Source organism: Anas acuta, chromosome 5 (assembly GCF_963932015.1).
Source record: "Anas acuta chromosome 5, bAnaAcu1.1, whole genome shotgun sequence".
Taxonomy (NCBI): Eukaryota; Metazoa; Chordata; class Aves; order Anseriformes; family Anatidae; genus Anas; species Anas acuta.
In genome coordinates, this window is record NC_088983.1 from 11,972,356 (window position 1) to 11,988,107 (window position 15,752).

The window sequence follows — 15,752 nt, forward strand, 5'->3', positions numbered from 1 at the left end:
CCACCCCATATAAATGTCTGTCAAAAAGGCTAGAAGTAGCCACTAGAAAATGCTCACATGCATTAAACTTCATCTTCAAGGACACTATGCAGTCCTGCATAGTGCTAAATGTTTGTCAGCAATGCAATGAGGCTGAAATATTTAAGACATAGATATTTTTTTAACACATAGGAAATAAGGCATACTGTCTTTTATACAAAAGAAGGGATAAGAATGTTTTTATCTTCTGAAGCCATTAATTTTTGTCTTAGCCACTGTCAAAAGGGTTCTTAGAACAACTGCTGAAATACTTTATTTCTATCAGTAACAGGCAAATCCATATTTCTGGGTAAAGTTTTTCTAATTTCTTGGTAAAACAGTTCTAAGCGCTAAGGTACCCAAATTTGCAGCATTGTAAATGTCACCTGCAGTGCAGCAGTCCATCTCATATTTGATTTTTCATATGTTTTTTTCACAGGCCAGTCATTTTACTGCAGATGAAGAGCTGCCCTTCCAAGACACCCTGGCAGCTCCACACAGATCTGGCGAGTCCAGGCAGCCATGGACTCGACCTAAAAAATCCTCTGAGAATGTCCCCTATGCAGGGAAATATCAGCAAGTTGCAGAACTTCTTTTGTGACTAATGCTCCATCTAACATGATGGCTAAGGGATGGCATGCCTCATGTGTTCAGCCAAGTAGAAATTAGACATTTTTCATGTTGTTTTATATTACATTGACACTCACCGACACCAACTTTCTTCCTCTTCTTAGTCTGTGGGCTTGTGCCTTTTTTTTTTTTTTTTTTTTTTTTCACTGTAGCCTTATAATAGGCATAAATTACAAAACATAACAGAATAATCTCTTTCCTGTCCAATGATTGGCACGAAAAGGAACTTTTAAGTTCTGGAAGCTCTTAAGGTCTTCTTCATAAAGCAGATGAGTTTCTCAACATTCTACAGGCATTTTTGTAAAATTACCTAGGCAAGAGCAATCCTAGCCAAAACCAAGATTTATTAAAAACAGAGAAAATGGAATCCAAAGAAACAATTTCCTGAATAGCAGTGAGCTTAACACTTCAGTAAACCAGGCTTTCTATGATGGCACATGGCAGTGGGGGTTCAGATATAAAATTTCAGGTAGTTCACAAAACAAGGACAGCTAATGCATATGTCACACTTTTCACACACTTCATTCTCACCAGAGAATCACATTGTTATATACATTGCTATTAAAATACCACTATACCAAAATTTTTGGTGTTCATTACAAGTACTTTTTAAGTTAGACACACAAAGTGAAACACAACATCAAATTTCAGAAGAGCATATCCCTCATGATAGCCTCATACGGCAACTTCCATGTAAGTCAAATAGATTATGTTATGTTCTGTCTGGAGTGAACATACACTTTAAACTTAAGAATTCATTATTATTAACAATGACAACAACAAAAAAGTGAATTTACTTTGCCACAGAAACCAGAGCAACTGACATAAAATTTGGAAAAAAGTGAGAAGCTTTCATCAGCATGAGAGCTTCTATTTCTTTTCCAGTTCGACAATTTATCCTAGTAAAAAGTCTTTACCTCTCTATAAAAGTTTTTCCCTTACCTTTGTTCAGAGCACTCCATTTACCTAAGTACCCCAAAGACATCAAAAGTTCAAAATTATCTTCCATATATATATATATATGCTTATATATATATATGCTTCTATATATATATACACTCATTATCCTTCCCTACTGCTAGTGCCATGCCTAGATAAAAGAGAAGGAAAGTGCAAAGATTAAATTATCCCTAACGTTGCTAACCAACCCAAAGATTCTATGGAATGGAAATGTCCAAATAAAGATCTTGAGTTCAGTATGGAATGGTAAGATCTTCAAGGCTATACCTTGTAGGGTCATTGTTGTTGTGCTAAAACAATTCTGTGTCATCTTTTTGATTTTTCCTTAACTGAATGATGTCTGCCCACAGCAGGAAAGAGTTCAGTACCCCCTCCTGGCAGATGCACCTGAAAATGGAAATATTTTGAATAAATATGTGGCATATTGAGTCTTCAATAGGAAGTTAGAGAACAAGTTGCTTCTGGCCCCAGCAATTCTTAGACTATGAGAAAGAGGAAGGAAATCTATAGAATAGTATACATTTTCATGGTAAATTATGAAAAAAATTATGCAGCTTAAAATATTGCTTTCAAGTATTCCTCAGATAATCATTGACTCCATGTGTTTAAATACACATACTTATTGAATTGTAGATCTCTTGCTGTACATGCTTTCATCAAAATGACTCAACCATAACTATTTTCACTGGAGTTAAGGCACATGCTGCAGAGTTTCCAGTACAGTCTTATTCTTTGTCATCTTTCTTATTCTTAGCTCTGAAATTAAGGCCTTATGTTTTAATAAGTGAAGAAGATACAAGATACACTACTTCCACAATCCAAGAAAGTTTTTTTTAGGTATAGTCACACTAGGCTGAGTCTTTGTTTACAGAACAGTTAAGGTTTCTACTTATTAAAAGAGATCAAATATATACTGAACTCCACTTTATCCATTGCAGAAATCAGCTTCAGAATTTTGTTATGAAGCTGTAAAACAGAGCACCAAGTGGGACTACAGATTCCAAAACTCTGTCAGAGAATCCCTTGGGCACTTCAACAGCGATTAAATCTACAGATTATTCAGGACAAAATAACTTGGCTTGCTTTTTGGCACCAGAAAAAAAAATACCACCATTTCTAAGACCTCAGTTTCAGTTTGCTCCTGATTTCCCAAACATCTCAAATTCTCACTGCTGGAATTCCTCACTGCTGAATTCCTTCCAGTTTTCTGTTGAAGAGCCTTCTTTACAGAAATATCACAAAATTATCTGATGGCAAATATGGGTATTTTCTAAACCCACAGCTTAACTATCTAATCCCTGCATTTAAGCCTTGATCTTCATTTCAGTCATAGATGAAGCTTCCAACTCTGATTAAGGGAAGTTAGGAGATTCAATCCTTTCACTTAAAATAAGGAATAGGCAGAATAGCAGCAATATTGTACTCTAACCATCAGAAAAGCAGTTTCAGGGTCTGTAAAAGTATCCCCACAATCTACTTAAAAAAAAACAGGGGGGAAAAAACACCTGAGCATCACCTCTCTCTGTCTAGGAAGTGTAATACAGACTGGCAAAAATAAGACCAGGCAGTGTCTTAAGAAATGGAGGACATTTGAAGGCAGAAATCTATATGGGCTGCACACGTGTACCTTCAACTGCACATCGCAGAAGAGTAAGATTCAGGATCAGGGTGGCCATTTTAGGCTGACCTGCTAAAACATCCCACAAAGCAGACTATCCAGCAGTGCTAGTGCAAGTCATGTTTTCATACAGAACTGCCCCATACAACCAAAAATCTGTAATTCACTGTGGCACCAAGACTGCATAATATCATGTGCATAACACCACTGCATTGCAATTTCAAAATAATATAAATTCATACTTCAACCAAAATATGTAGTCCTTGTTGCCTGTTCCTGCCACTCCTAAGGCTTTCTTCTTCGCACACTCCTCCAGCTAGGGCAAGTTCAATTCTACTAACTTTTCCACTGTCATACCAAAATATGCCTCTTTTCAAATATTTGCTTTGATCATTTTACAGTGAGGCTGGTTTACTGACATGCCTTATGTGATGAGTACCCATGAAGTGGCTTCAACAGTTGCTCCTTCCATTTTTGGATATGGTAGAAAGATTACTCTAATTATATACTTATAATACCATCCAAAATGCAACTCTCTGTGCTATAGGACCAGCAGTTTGCGGAGTGCTGCCTTTCTTATTGATGAGTATTGGAACAGTAACTAAAATCTGGTCCAATAGCCAGAAAACTGTAACTTATGGAGTGACACACACACAAAGGCTTGTTTTGATTTCAGTATATCTCATTTGACAAGTGTTTACCTAGACAGCATGTAGTCAAAATGCACATTGTCATTTTCTGCAACCCCAAGTATGTGATGTGTCAAAATTCCTGTGAAAATAGATAAACAAAATCTGAAATTTCCAGATGGATGGCTCTATTGCAGGCAATTTACCCATGATTCTAGTTTAAAAATGCTTTAAATCACTTGTTAAAATACAAACACCTGACTCAAAATATTAGTACTTGAATCACAGTATACTTGCTGTAATCATGAAAGAAAACTCTAAGTTTCTAGTGTCTAGTCAGATCGGCTAGGTACTTTGATTTTGGTGGATCTCGTTTGATATAGTACTTAGGTGTCCTGTTATATGGAAAAAGTACAAAATGTTTCCTGAGAAGCCCAACACAGGCAGATAGACCAAAATGACTCAAACTGTCCACAGCAGTCTGATGTATTCAAGCTCTGGCAAAATGGAGAAAAAAGCTGTTGAGTCCATTTTCTGTGGCTTGTCTTCTGAGCACTTTTATACTTTTCTGTAGTACATTAAACATTCAGCCTGAATGCCCAAAGCTTGGTTTTTCAGGAAAAGTTATATGTGCCCTCTAGATGTCCTCTTTGTGATTTTATGTACTTAAAAGTTAAGTATGACAGCTGTAGCTCTGTACGTGGTTTGAGAGATGTGGTTTGCAGTTATATAAAGTCTCTAGAGTGGATCTTAAAAGTGTAGATACCTAGAAGTGTAAAGTGTAATCAGTTTATGCATTTTCTTCTCTTTCATTCCTATCTAATATAGTACAAATGCAGAAATGCACATGTAATGTGAAAGTCCTGTATTGACTCTTGATGAGTCAATACACAATTGAACATGCTTTGTAACTCCCCTCATTACCTAGAATGGTTGTGGAGGCTGGAAGGAAGCTCATAGCAAAGTGACAATTCTAAGTTTAATGATATCAGAAAAGTATACAGGCAACCCCTGAAATTCTGATACTGGCCATAACAATTCTTTAGCTTACATAATTTTGTATATTGCTGATAAAATACTGTACAAATAGTTGCTTGCATTTTAGAGGATACCTCAGTGTTTTTGTTTTTAAATCAAACTTGAGCCTGAATTTTCTCATGATTACATCAGTTTTACTGATTTTAGTCCTCATATATGGAGTATAGAGGAAGAATATTCAATGAAGGGATATAGAACTCTATTGTACTGGAGTTTTAATCACTGTCTCATCTCTTGTCCTGATACAGCGGCAGCTACAACCCCTACAGTCAGGGAGAGCTGAAATATCCCCAAGTCCATCTGCCAAAATGAATAGCTGAAATTGAGAATAAATTCCTTTCTTACCCCATACTCCCAAACAATTTCCTGAAAAAAATAAATATGCAATTTTAATGCTGAACTCATTGTTCTATCTTGCATAGCTACAGAAAATATTAGTGGTCATAAAATGATTCATTCATTTTAAATGTCCACTGACTCAGTGACAACTAACAGCAGCAGTGCATTCCATAATTCCAAAGCAGGTCTTCCATAGATAACACATAGAAGTCTTTGGTTTTTTAAACTGTAACATTTTGTCACAACAAAATCCAAAAGAAAACTTTACCTGCAGACAGAGTTGAATACAGCATTGGACTTGGCTTTGAGATAGAGGAGAAAGAAGCACATATTGTGTAGTATCCTATTACCTCTTAAACACAGCTTAAACTATTTATGTTAAATCAAACACCTGTTTTCATTTCTGTTTTCTAGATGTGATCCTTTTGTTTTATTATACGGTCATGTTTTAAACTGAGGTTAATAGGGAGGAAGGAAGGATTGAAAAGTCTTTTTCATTGTGAAAAGCCAGTGCTAATCATTAGTATTTGGTGCTACTAAATTTGGTTCATGTTTTTCCCACATTTTCCATAGCATAGGTCTTGTGAATCTTATTACAGTGCAGCCCCTCAACCCAATTTATTAAACAATGTCTTACACTGATATAAATTAGTAAAGTTTTATACAGAGTACAACAAACTAAGCACTAAGTAAATGCTAAATTTTACTTAGAATAATTGTTCTCTGTGAGTAGTTCTCTATCTGTTCATGAAAAGCTGCATCTCAGATATGTGTAATGATAATGGATGACAATGAACAAGAGATCATCCCTAATTTCTTAATCCTGTAATGAGTTAAATTTTGCTCCTCCTCTTCTTTTGTTAAGCTGTTTCAAGACTTTACTCAGTGGATTGTAAGGAAGCTTTTTTTTTCTTCTTTCCTAAATTAATTCAGGTGTCTTTGCCTTCCAGAATTATCATTCCAGTTTTTACTTTGAGCTAACATAATTCACAGAACAACCATATTTTGTCTGTGCTCTTTTTTTTTTTTTTTTTTTTTTTCTCTCATACCAAAGAAGATTATCAGTTCCCTGTGAGGATGACTGGTCCTTCTTTCTACCTCTTCTGATGTGAATTCATCTTTGCACACAACTTAAGATAGAGAGGCTGCTGTTTATTGTCACCTTGCATCACCATTTTAATATGACCCTATATCTGCTGGAAATATTTTGCTTTTTCTGTGGTCTAGTATCACATTACATTTTATCATCATACTAGTGACTCATAGTAATCTTGTGATTAAGTTCTATGCCCAGATCTTTTGCTTGATCTGTCATTTCTAGCTGACCAGAACCTCCTCCCCGCCCATCTCCCCCCCCCCCCCCCCCCCCTTTTTTTTTTTATAATGGGACTTATTAGTCACAGTACGCTTGGTGAAAAAATATGTTAGCTAGTACATTGAGGAATAAATGGGTCCTACCATACTCGGTAGCATGTTTTTTTCCAGTTTGTGTGTGGGAAATTAATGTGTCTATATAATGATACAGCAAAATATTGATGAGGTCTTCATCCAGGTTTAAATTTGACCCAAGGGAATGACCAAATTCAGATCCTAATTCAAATTACTTCTTTCAATTTGATGTTGACCTTAAAATTTCAGTTTTATCCATGTTATTGAAAATTTTTACTTGCAGAAGTTCTCTTTATTAAACTGTGGCAGTACTCTTAATTTTATTTCTAGCTGTTAGAATGGTATGTATTTCAATACCAACATTCCAATGGTGACAGCCCTTTCACCATGTGTTGATACATCTCTACTACCTGATTTCAGGTCCTTCTCTATTGGTTCCACTTCCTGTGGTTTGTAACCTTGCCACCTTTCACACATTCCTGGTAGCTAAGTTGCCTTTCATTTATTTTATTTATTTATTTTTTTTTTACTGTGTGATAAATCAGGTTTGGAGAGTTGGACAAAACTCTTCTGAACTTCTTCCTTTAAATGTCTTCTGAATTCAAGTTTGAATCTTACAAATTGGTCTCAGGTAGAGACCATATTAAGTGGCCATTTTCTCTGAATGCTTGCTTGTAAATTTATTTATTTTTGTTTTCTTAAGTGTATTTATCAGATCTGAATCAATTTAGCAATATAGCAAAATAGCAATTTATTTTTATTAATATTTTTAATATTTTTATAGTTTGGGGTGGGCAAGAGATCAATTTATTTGTAGAAATACTACTACCACTTACCATTAAAGGATATATATAGAAGTAAACAACCGATTCCCTCCAGTTCAAGAAACACAGGCTGTGCAGAAATTGTTCAGAGTTAAGAATCTTGATTAGGCAGCAGAAATATTCAGTGTAAATCAAGCCACATGCAAGCCACGAAGCCATTTTGACTTCCACTTCTCAGAAAGCTGTTTGTGGATATAGAGTTTATGCTGACAAATCTCCTTCCCATCACCTCAATCCAAAGAAATGTCCCTAAGAAAATGCTTTCAGAGAGATATACAATCGTCAGCTAGCAATCCTTTCATGTTGGATACCTGTCTTTTTGCCAGAATAGGCTATTTTTGATTCACGTGTGAGCAATATATATTTGTTGTGTTTCTGATTTCTTCAGACACTTCTGCTCCCTCCAGCTGATTGAACAGCTGACTTATTCTGAACAGAGCTAGACAATTCTTCTTGGTGGAGCAGATATCACTGAACAGCATGTTTGCATTTATTTATGTCTGTATTCTGACTTACATTCCATTTCACTTAAGGGGCTTGGGAAAGTATAGAGGCTCCATCAAAGGATAAACTGATCTGAAATAAAAGATTAAAGTCACATTTAGTTTCATCCCCTAAACCTAGAGAAGTCTTCAGAGACTTCTACCATCCTATCTATCTGGCATATTTGGATATCAACCCCCAAATTAGGTTATTGAAATAGGGGTTGCTGGCTTCAGTAGATGTTACTTCTCTCCCAGTGATAGCAGTGGGGTTCATCAACTCTTAGGATAATTAAGCTATAGAAGATTCTGGGGATTCTTTTTTGTACGTTTTTCTTTAATGATTGGTTTGTTCATACAAAAACTTGCAACAACGTATGCAAGCATAACTAATAGCACTGAACACAGAGACTGGATTTCTTTATGTTCAAAGTTCCAGTGCAGAGCCAAGCTGAGAGCCAATATCACTAATGACATTTAGGTTTATATACATACACAGGTTTTTATTTGTATATTTTGAACTTTGTATCCCCAGAACACTGGGGAACCTGAAATTCCTCTTGTACTTCTCTCTGTGAAAAAAAAAAAAAAAAGAAAAAAAAAAGTGGGGACCGGACATTTTCCATTTATTTATTTTTTTTTCCCACTTGCCCTTGGACATTCGCATATGGCATTTTGGCAAATACAGGTGTATAATTCATGCTGATCCTTTTGTCTGCTTGAAAAAGGTTTCTGCCTTTGGAAAATGTAGCTCTATATATTCTTGGGCACTTTTGACAACACTACATAATTTTTGTTGTTGTTTCCATAGCCCACTTTGTTGGCCAAAGTGACTCTGTGTTGACACTACGTTGGCCAAAAGAACTCCTGCAGTTTCAATTGGCAGGGTTATTTTCCAGTTCCTTCCCTAGATTACTGGGACATTTAGCTAACTTTATACAGCTTCCTTGTTCCATCCAAAAGATGGGAACATTTTGTTGAGAGCAAAGTGTGTCCTCTTTACATACTGTTTATTTTACATTTAAGGAGTTCTTGAGTCAGGATGTCACTTTATGGTTTTAATAAGGAAGCTGTCATTTTTATTTATTTATTTTTAACTGAAAATTATTAACTGAGAAGATACAGATATTTCAATCCAAAGGTCTTTATACATGTTTTGCCATAACTTACTTTACCTCATCAATTGTTCAGAATCTGCAAATGTAACACACTTGCACAAAATGTGATGGAATGAAAAGCTTGTTAGTCATTAGCACTAGTCAATAAAAGAAAACAACTAAAAAGCTTGAATATAATTTGTGTATTTTACTCTTGTGTATTTCTGTGCATACCTTAACATCTGTTATATGTTCTTCCTCTTTTACCTCCTCTTATTTATTTTCTGTGGTACTTTTCCTGAAGTATCTTGGGAACTTGAAAACAAATAGATGATCAGGTAAAAAAGCTTTCTTATCTTGTAGTGTTTTCTGTGAAAGAGGGAGACTGGCCCCTTTCTGGTATGTTCTTTTCATTTATTTTTTAATCCTTTTTTTTTTTTTTTCCTAGTCATTTTTCTTAAAAACGGATTCCCTCCAACTGAAACACTGAAGGCAAACTTCCATGACCAGAGAAATCACTTATCAAAGAGACAAGACCAATTACTTGTTAAAACAAAAACAGGTAAATCCTACCGGGGCGATCCATTTCCATAATGAGGAATTTTGCCAGGTTATAATTGTGTGTGTGTGTGTTTATTTTTCTAATGATACTTTACATTAGAATTTCACAGGATCAAAGAATGGCTGAGGTTGTAAGGAATCTCTGAAGATCACTTTGTCCAACCCTCTTACTGAGGAGGATCATCTAGAGCATGTTGTGCAGGATGGCATCTAGGCAAGTTTTGAATATCTCCAGAGGAGACTTCACAAACTGTCTGGGGAACCTGTCCCAGTGCTCTGTCACCCTCACAGTAAAGAAATGCCCTCTCATACTCAGCAGGAACCTCCTGTGCTTCAGTTTATGCCCCTTACCTCTTGTTCTCTTCCTAGGAACAACTGAAAAGAGACTGGCTCCATCCTCTTAACACTCTCCTCTCAGATATTTATACATATTGATGTGGTCTCCCCTCAGTCTTCTCTTTTTCTTGGCTAAACAGGCCCAATTCTCTCATCCTGTCCTTCTACAACAGGTGCTCCAGTCCTCTAATCATCTTTGTAGCCCTCCTCTGGGTTCTCTCCAGTAGTTCTATGTTCCCCTTGCACCAAGGAGCCCAGAACTGGACACAATACTCCAGGTGTGGCCTTACCAGGGCTGAGCAAAGGGTGAGGATCACCTCCCTTGACCTGCTGGCAACACTCTTCCAAATGCACCCCATTTAATTAAATGCTCAACTTTGCTGTCCTTGCCTTTTCTAGAATATCTCCTAAAATCTTTCCTTTCTTCACATTCTGGTGTCTTAATATTGTAAAAATTGCCTCAGTATGACATAAATCTCACACATAAACTGTTCCAGTTAATGCTCAAAGAATTAAATGCAGCTAAACAAGATGAAGGTGATTATCTAATTATCTGCAGAATAATAAACAAACTGCAGTACTTTGATATAAGAAGATTATTTTACCTTAAAAAAGGTGAGTATGAAGGTTGACTAAATTCTAAGATTAAGGAAGACCACTCATTCTCATTCATAAACATATACTTAATCCATGCAATACCAAGCAGTATAATAATATCAATATTATTAAGAGTAGGTTCTTTTTAAGGTCAAAATGATGTATCTTTCTTCTCTTCTACTTTTTAATGATTTTCTGGAATTTCAAAAGAACCTATGAGATTTAGCAATAATTACCCTTTAAAAGGTATTTGGATTTGGGAGTTTACTTCCTCTAAATTCTTTCAAAAATACAAGCTGTTATTAATAAATTATAATCCAATGCTTGTAATGTTACATCAGACTTCAAGTTTTTTAAGTCCAGAAGACCATATGGGTACTGTGGTACTGTGTACTCAATCATGTCTAGTGATTTCTAGTTTTTGTTTGTTTGGTTGGTTTTTGTTTTTGTTTTGTTTTGTTTTGTTTTTTAGTTGTGAAGGTTCACTGATGCTGGCCATTCATTCTAGAAACTCAAAAAGAGGGAGCACTCATTAACGATTGAACTACTTTATTAAATGACTAAGCACTATAGTGATAATCCGATTTACATGTAAGTGTAAAAATACTAATAAAGGGAGATTTTATTGATTTCATTATATCTAGTTCTTCAGATCTAAAGGATTAGGAAGAACAAACTACACTGCAAATAAATAAGAAACATATCACCTCATTATAAAATATTTTCCGTAAGTAATTAAGAAATCATGATAGTTTGGAGACATTCAAATGCCTTCATAATTAAATCTGTGCTAATATGAAACCCATATGAAGCCCTGTTTTAAGCCCCTTGTATCACTTTTCTAAAGGAAACTGCTTTCACCAGGAAGTGGCTAGATTTATTGTGGAGACAAAGCAAAAAAATATTTCAGGAATATCTGTTAAATGCTTTAGCAGTTAAAACATGCTCAACAGAGTTTAAAGAGTAATCCCTCAGGTGTGCGCTTTATGCTTTAGAGACGTTCCTTGAAGCAATACCCAATCAATTAAAACAAACAAAGAAACACAATACCTTTCATTAGGTTTCTCAGGTTAGCTTTCATGGACAACAGTTGTGAATACAGTATCGCATTCTGCATGATATTTCTGTGATGCAGGTAATTATTTTGTTGAGACAGGTCCTGCAAATATTTCCTCACTATGATTGTTACCAAATTCTGGATGCCTGCTGCCTTCTAGAATAAACATATGGCAAGAAAGCTGGTGGAAATTTTGTTTTATATTCAGTGTAACAGGGTAACAATGGTAACAGTTGCCACTGTTCAAAGGGAAATGACTGATTCAAAACAAAACCTTAACCTGGCAACCTGTCAGAGTGAGACAAGCAGTGATGCCAGTCAAAACAGCAAAGGCTGTACTGTTCCTCCTCCCTCAGTCTTTCTCCTACTCTGAAAGGCTGTATTATGTTTACAGTGTTTATTTTATCTCTGAGCATTTTGCTGATGCAGTGCTTCAGTGCTTTTTTCATAGTCATTTCCTGCTTTTAGGTAAAATGCTTTAAAAAATTATCTTTTTGTCTGTTGCTGCTGTGCCTGCATTGCACTTCGATACCCAAAGTTTCACTGTCTGTTTCTTAAAGCTTCAGCTTTGGCTGGAACTGGAGAAGCTACTCTGAGAGAGGGATGGGATGTAATTGCATCATGTTGGGAACAGGTTAAAGAAAGAGCTGTGACAGCCCAACAGCTGCAGGGTAAACTCTGGCTAGGCATCTGACATCTGGCAGCATCTGGTGAGGCATCTGACAAACCTTCTCATCCTCTAATGTTCTAGGTCAAATGGGGACAGAGAGAGGTTTTGTGTAGGGTGGGACTGCAAGCTGAGCAGCTGAGTTTTTTAGTAAGGTATTTCAAGTCCAGCAGTCTGGCCACACAGATCTGGTAATACTTCAGGACAACTAGTGAGCTACCACCCTGGGGTACCTCAGGTCTGAGACCAAGGAAAAAATGGCCAAAACCATACTCTTAAACTGTCTAAGAACAGAATAACAACATTAAAATCAATCTTATCAACAGATGTTCTGTAGAATGTGAGCCATCCCATGATGACATTATTTAGACTGGACTAGACTGGATAATACCTTTAGTCCTTCTGACTAGATCCTGGACTGGAGGAGACATCTGCTGTCACCTAAATAGCATCCCACACTGCAGTCTACTCATTATAGCACACTCAAGCAGTGACTATAGCCCAGAATAAGAGATTAAAGAGGTGAGCATTGGACAGGTTTTCAAGCATTATCTCTTAAAAGCATTATCTCTTAAAAAATAAGGCTTTCCACATGTGTAAGAGCACCAATCAAACTGATTAACCAAAGAGAAACATAGATAAAACATTTGTTCATTGAAGCCAATACTTCCCAAATAACCTTCTCAAGTCAGGAAGAATCATAGCCAAACTGTGTATAAATCCAAAGGCCTGCCCTTTCCCTCCTCGCCTACCCCCGCCACCTCCCACACCTTGGTGAGTGACTTTGGCCGAGCATGAAGCAGAGAAACATTGACATTTCCTCTGTCAAAATATTATTCTGCCCCCACACATGTAGACAATCTTTTCAAAATATATTTGATTTTTATCTGCAAAACAACAAGAAAATTTCCTCACAAGAGGAAACTTTAAAATCAACTACTAAGAAAAACAGTTCATTTTAACCAGACTATTTACAAATCCAAATGGATCTGCCTGGCCAGAATACCAAGATGGAGGCAAATAAATATTTCTAATGCAGCTGTAGGGTTACAGATTTAATATGCTTATGCCTCATTTGGTGAATGTTGGTGTGTCTTTTGCAGCTACTGGTATCTTCCTGTCCAATGCATTTGCATGTCAGACCATAAACCTGAATAGTCTGTAAAAGGGAAAGATAAGAGGGTGACTGCCAGATGTCATCATAGTTGTAGCTGAGAGGAAAAGATATTTTGAAAACTAACAGGGTACTTCTCTGATGTAGAAGCACTCTCTGTCATGATACTTTGTTGAGATGAAGGAGATCAGCCACTGGTACAAGGCTATCACCCAAGGTTGTCCACAGACATCTCTTTTTAAAGGCATTTCCCACTTTTCATTTTATAGACAAAGGACAAGGGCTGGCACCAACCGAGAAAACATTTAAGCCTTTCAAGCTGTACTGATTTTATCCAGTAAAGGTACTGGCCACAAGTACTTGAAGGTTGTAAATTCAGAGTGTGAGTGAAAGAAGCTATTTGATGGAGAGCCAGTGTCTCTGTCTTCCTATCCCCATTTTAGTTACCTCATTTTCAGCTGCAAAAGTTTTGCTTCATGACACAGCAATGGAGTGGTTACTTCTACCAGCCTTCCTGAACCTACCTTAAGGGTACTTGTTGGAGCTGCCTTTCTCCCTCTGTAGACTTTATTGTAACAGCTAAGAAGGTTTTTTCTAACAACTAATCTAAGTCTTCTGTCACACATGAAGCTGATTACTTCTTGCCATCCTTTGATGGAAACAGGATAAGTGATGACTTCAAAATTTGTAAAGTAAACATTGGTTGATGTTTATCATCCTGTCTTCAATCTTCTGTTTTTCCTGATAGACCATATTTTATAAATTTTCCCATTGTTCTTTGTTCTCCTCAGGACTCTTTCCAGTTTACCACATCTTTTTAAAGCTGAGAGACAAAAATAGATGTAGCTAAGGTTTTACCAGTCATTAGTAGAGTGGAATAATTTCTTTCCATGTTTTATGTAGAGTTTTCTTTTTAATAAACACAGAATTATATTCTTCTGTTTTGAAACCTTCATCAGCAGTTGACTCATATTCAGTCCAGAATCCAACATACCCGGTCCTTTTCTTTTTCCAGCCTTCCCCGTTTGATATTGTATATCTGAGTTTCTCTTCTAATACAGAACTTTATAGTTTATAAAATTTAATTTAAATGATTTTGTCTGTCTCCCTCCCCAGTTTATCACTTTTACTCTAAATCTTATTTTACAAATTGCTTGCAGTCTTCTGTGCTCTGCCCAGGTTTTAAGAGTGTTTCCCGTTCCACTGAGATATTAATGACTTTAACTCTTCTGAGATCTTTTCAAGCATATTCTTCCAGTTTGAAAATGAGCCATTGGGACTCACTTTTTTCATGCAGTTCTACACTGATCTTATAACAATAATATCTAGATTATATTCCACCAGTTTTCTTAGTGAATGAATTGCTCTTGATAGAATATTTGTAATTTTTGTAAGTTTATCCTTATTTATTTATTTATTTATTTATTTTTCCATTAAGTACAAGTATTCTAAAATAATTCTTCTTTTCATTTTACTCATCCAGTTTCCAAGCATCTTCAGCTTCCTGGATAAAATTCTTCAATTGTTGGTTAATCCAGTTCAACACATTTCCTTATGTGGTGAATAAGCCATTTCAAACTCCTGGTTGGTATTTGTTCTTTACTCGTTGACAAGCTGAAGGAACACTTTGTACAAAACGAAGTGTGTTGCTTCTAATAGTACATGCCTGTCTGTCACAGTATCTTGCTTATTCAATTAGGGGTATATAATTTTGGCTGGTTTACAATATTTTTTAATTGCATTTCCTTCATCTGATGTTTTTCATTGTTTACTTTATTTTCAAGCCTAGCACTTGAACTACTTATTTTTAAAATGGCCACTGCAGAATAAAACATTTCAACTTACATGTTTAAGGGAATAGCCTTTTTATTTATTTTCCTGATATATACAGCTTGAATTATTTCAGTATGTATGTATATATATATGGATAGATTTATTTTTCTATCTACTTAATTAATTTAGTCACAGCAGATTAGATGGAGCTGATATTGTATTTCTTCCTTAGCAACAGCAAACTTTCAGATTTTAGAAAGTTACACAAAAAAAGCGCGGTATTAAGATATGCTTAAGACAGAAGGATCTACCTATTACTGATATTTCTGCAAGTCTATTGCAAGTCTATTGCAAGTCTGCAATAGATACTGATATTTCTGCAAGTCTTACTTTTCTTAGTTCCATTTAAGCTATGGGATAAACAGCTGTTGACTTCAGTAGTGCTAGAATATTTTACATTTTTGTACCTATGTCAACTAATTTTTTTTTTTTTGGTATTTTTTTTTGTTGGACTTCTGTTGAACAACGCATTACTATGCAGTATTTTGAATAACTGGATAGGGCCATTAATATAAATAAAATCATGCACAGATGGTCTAATACAGAGTATTTTTTTCAGCTCC

At 35.9% G+C, this 15,752-nt stretch overlaps 1 long non-coding RNA gene across 9 annotated transcripts in view; it reads left to right on the forward strand.

Moving 5' to 3' along the window:
* Positions 1–15,752, forward strand: part of LOC137856885 (uncharacterized) — a 211,287-nt gene that overhangs the window by 116,872 nt on the left and 78,663 nt on the right. For all 9 annotated transcript variants that reach the window (XR_011096843.1, XR_011096849.1, XR_011096847.1 and 6 more), the window contains 4 exons: positions 458–9,362; positions 9,473–9,586; positions 9,686–9,799; positions 14,840–14,940. This is a non-coding gene — a long non-coding RNA (uncharacterized lncRNA). The remainder of the gene's footprint in view (positions 1–457; positions 9,363–9,472; positions 9,587–9,685; positions 9,800–14,839; positions 14,941–15,752) is intronic.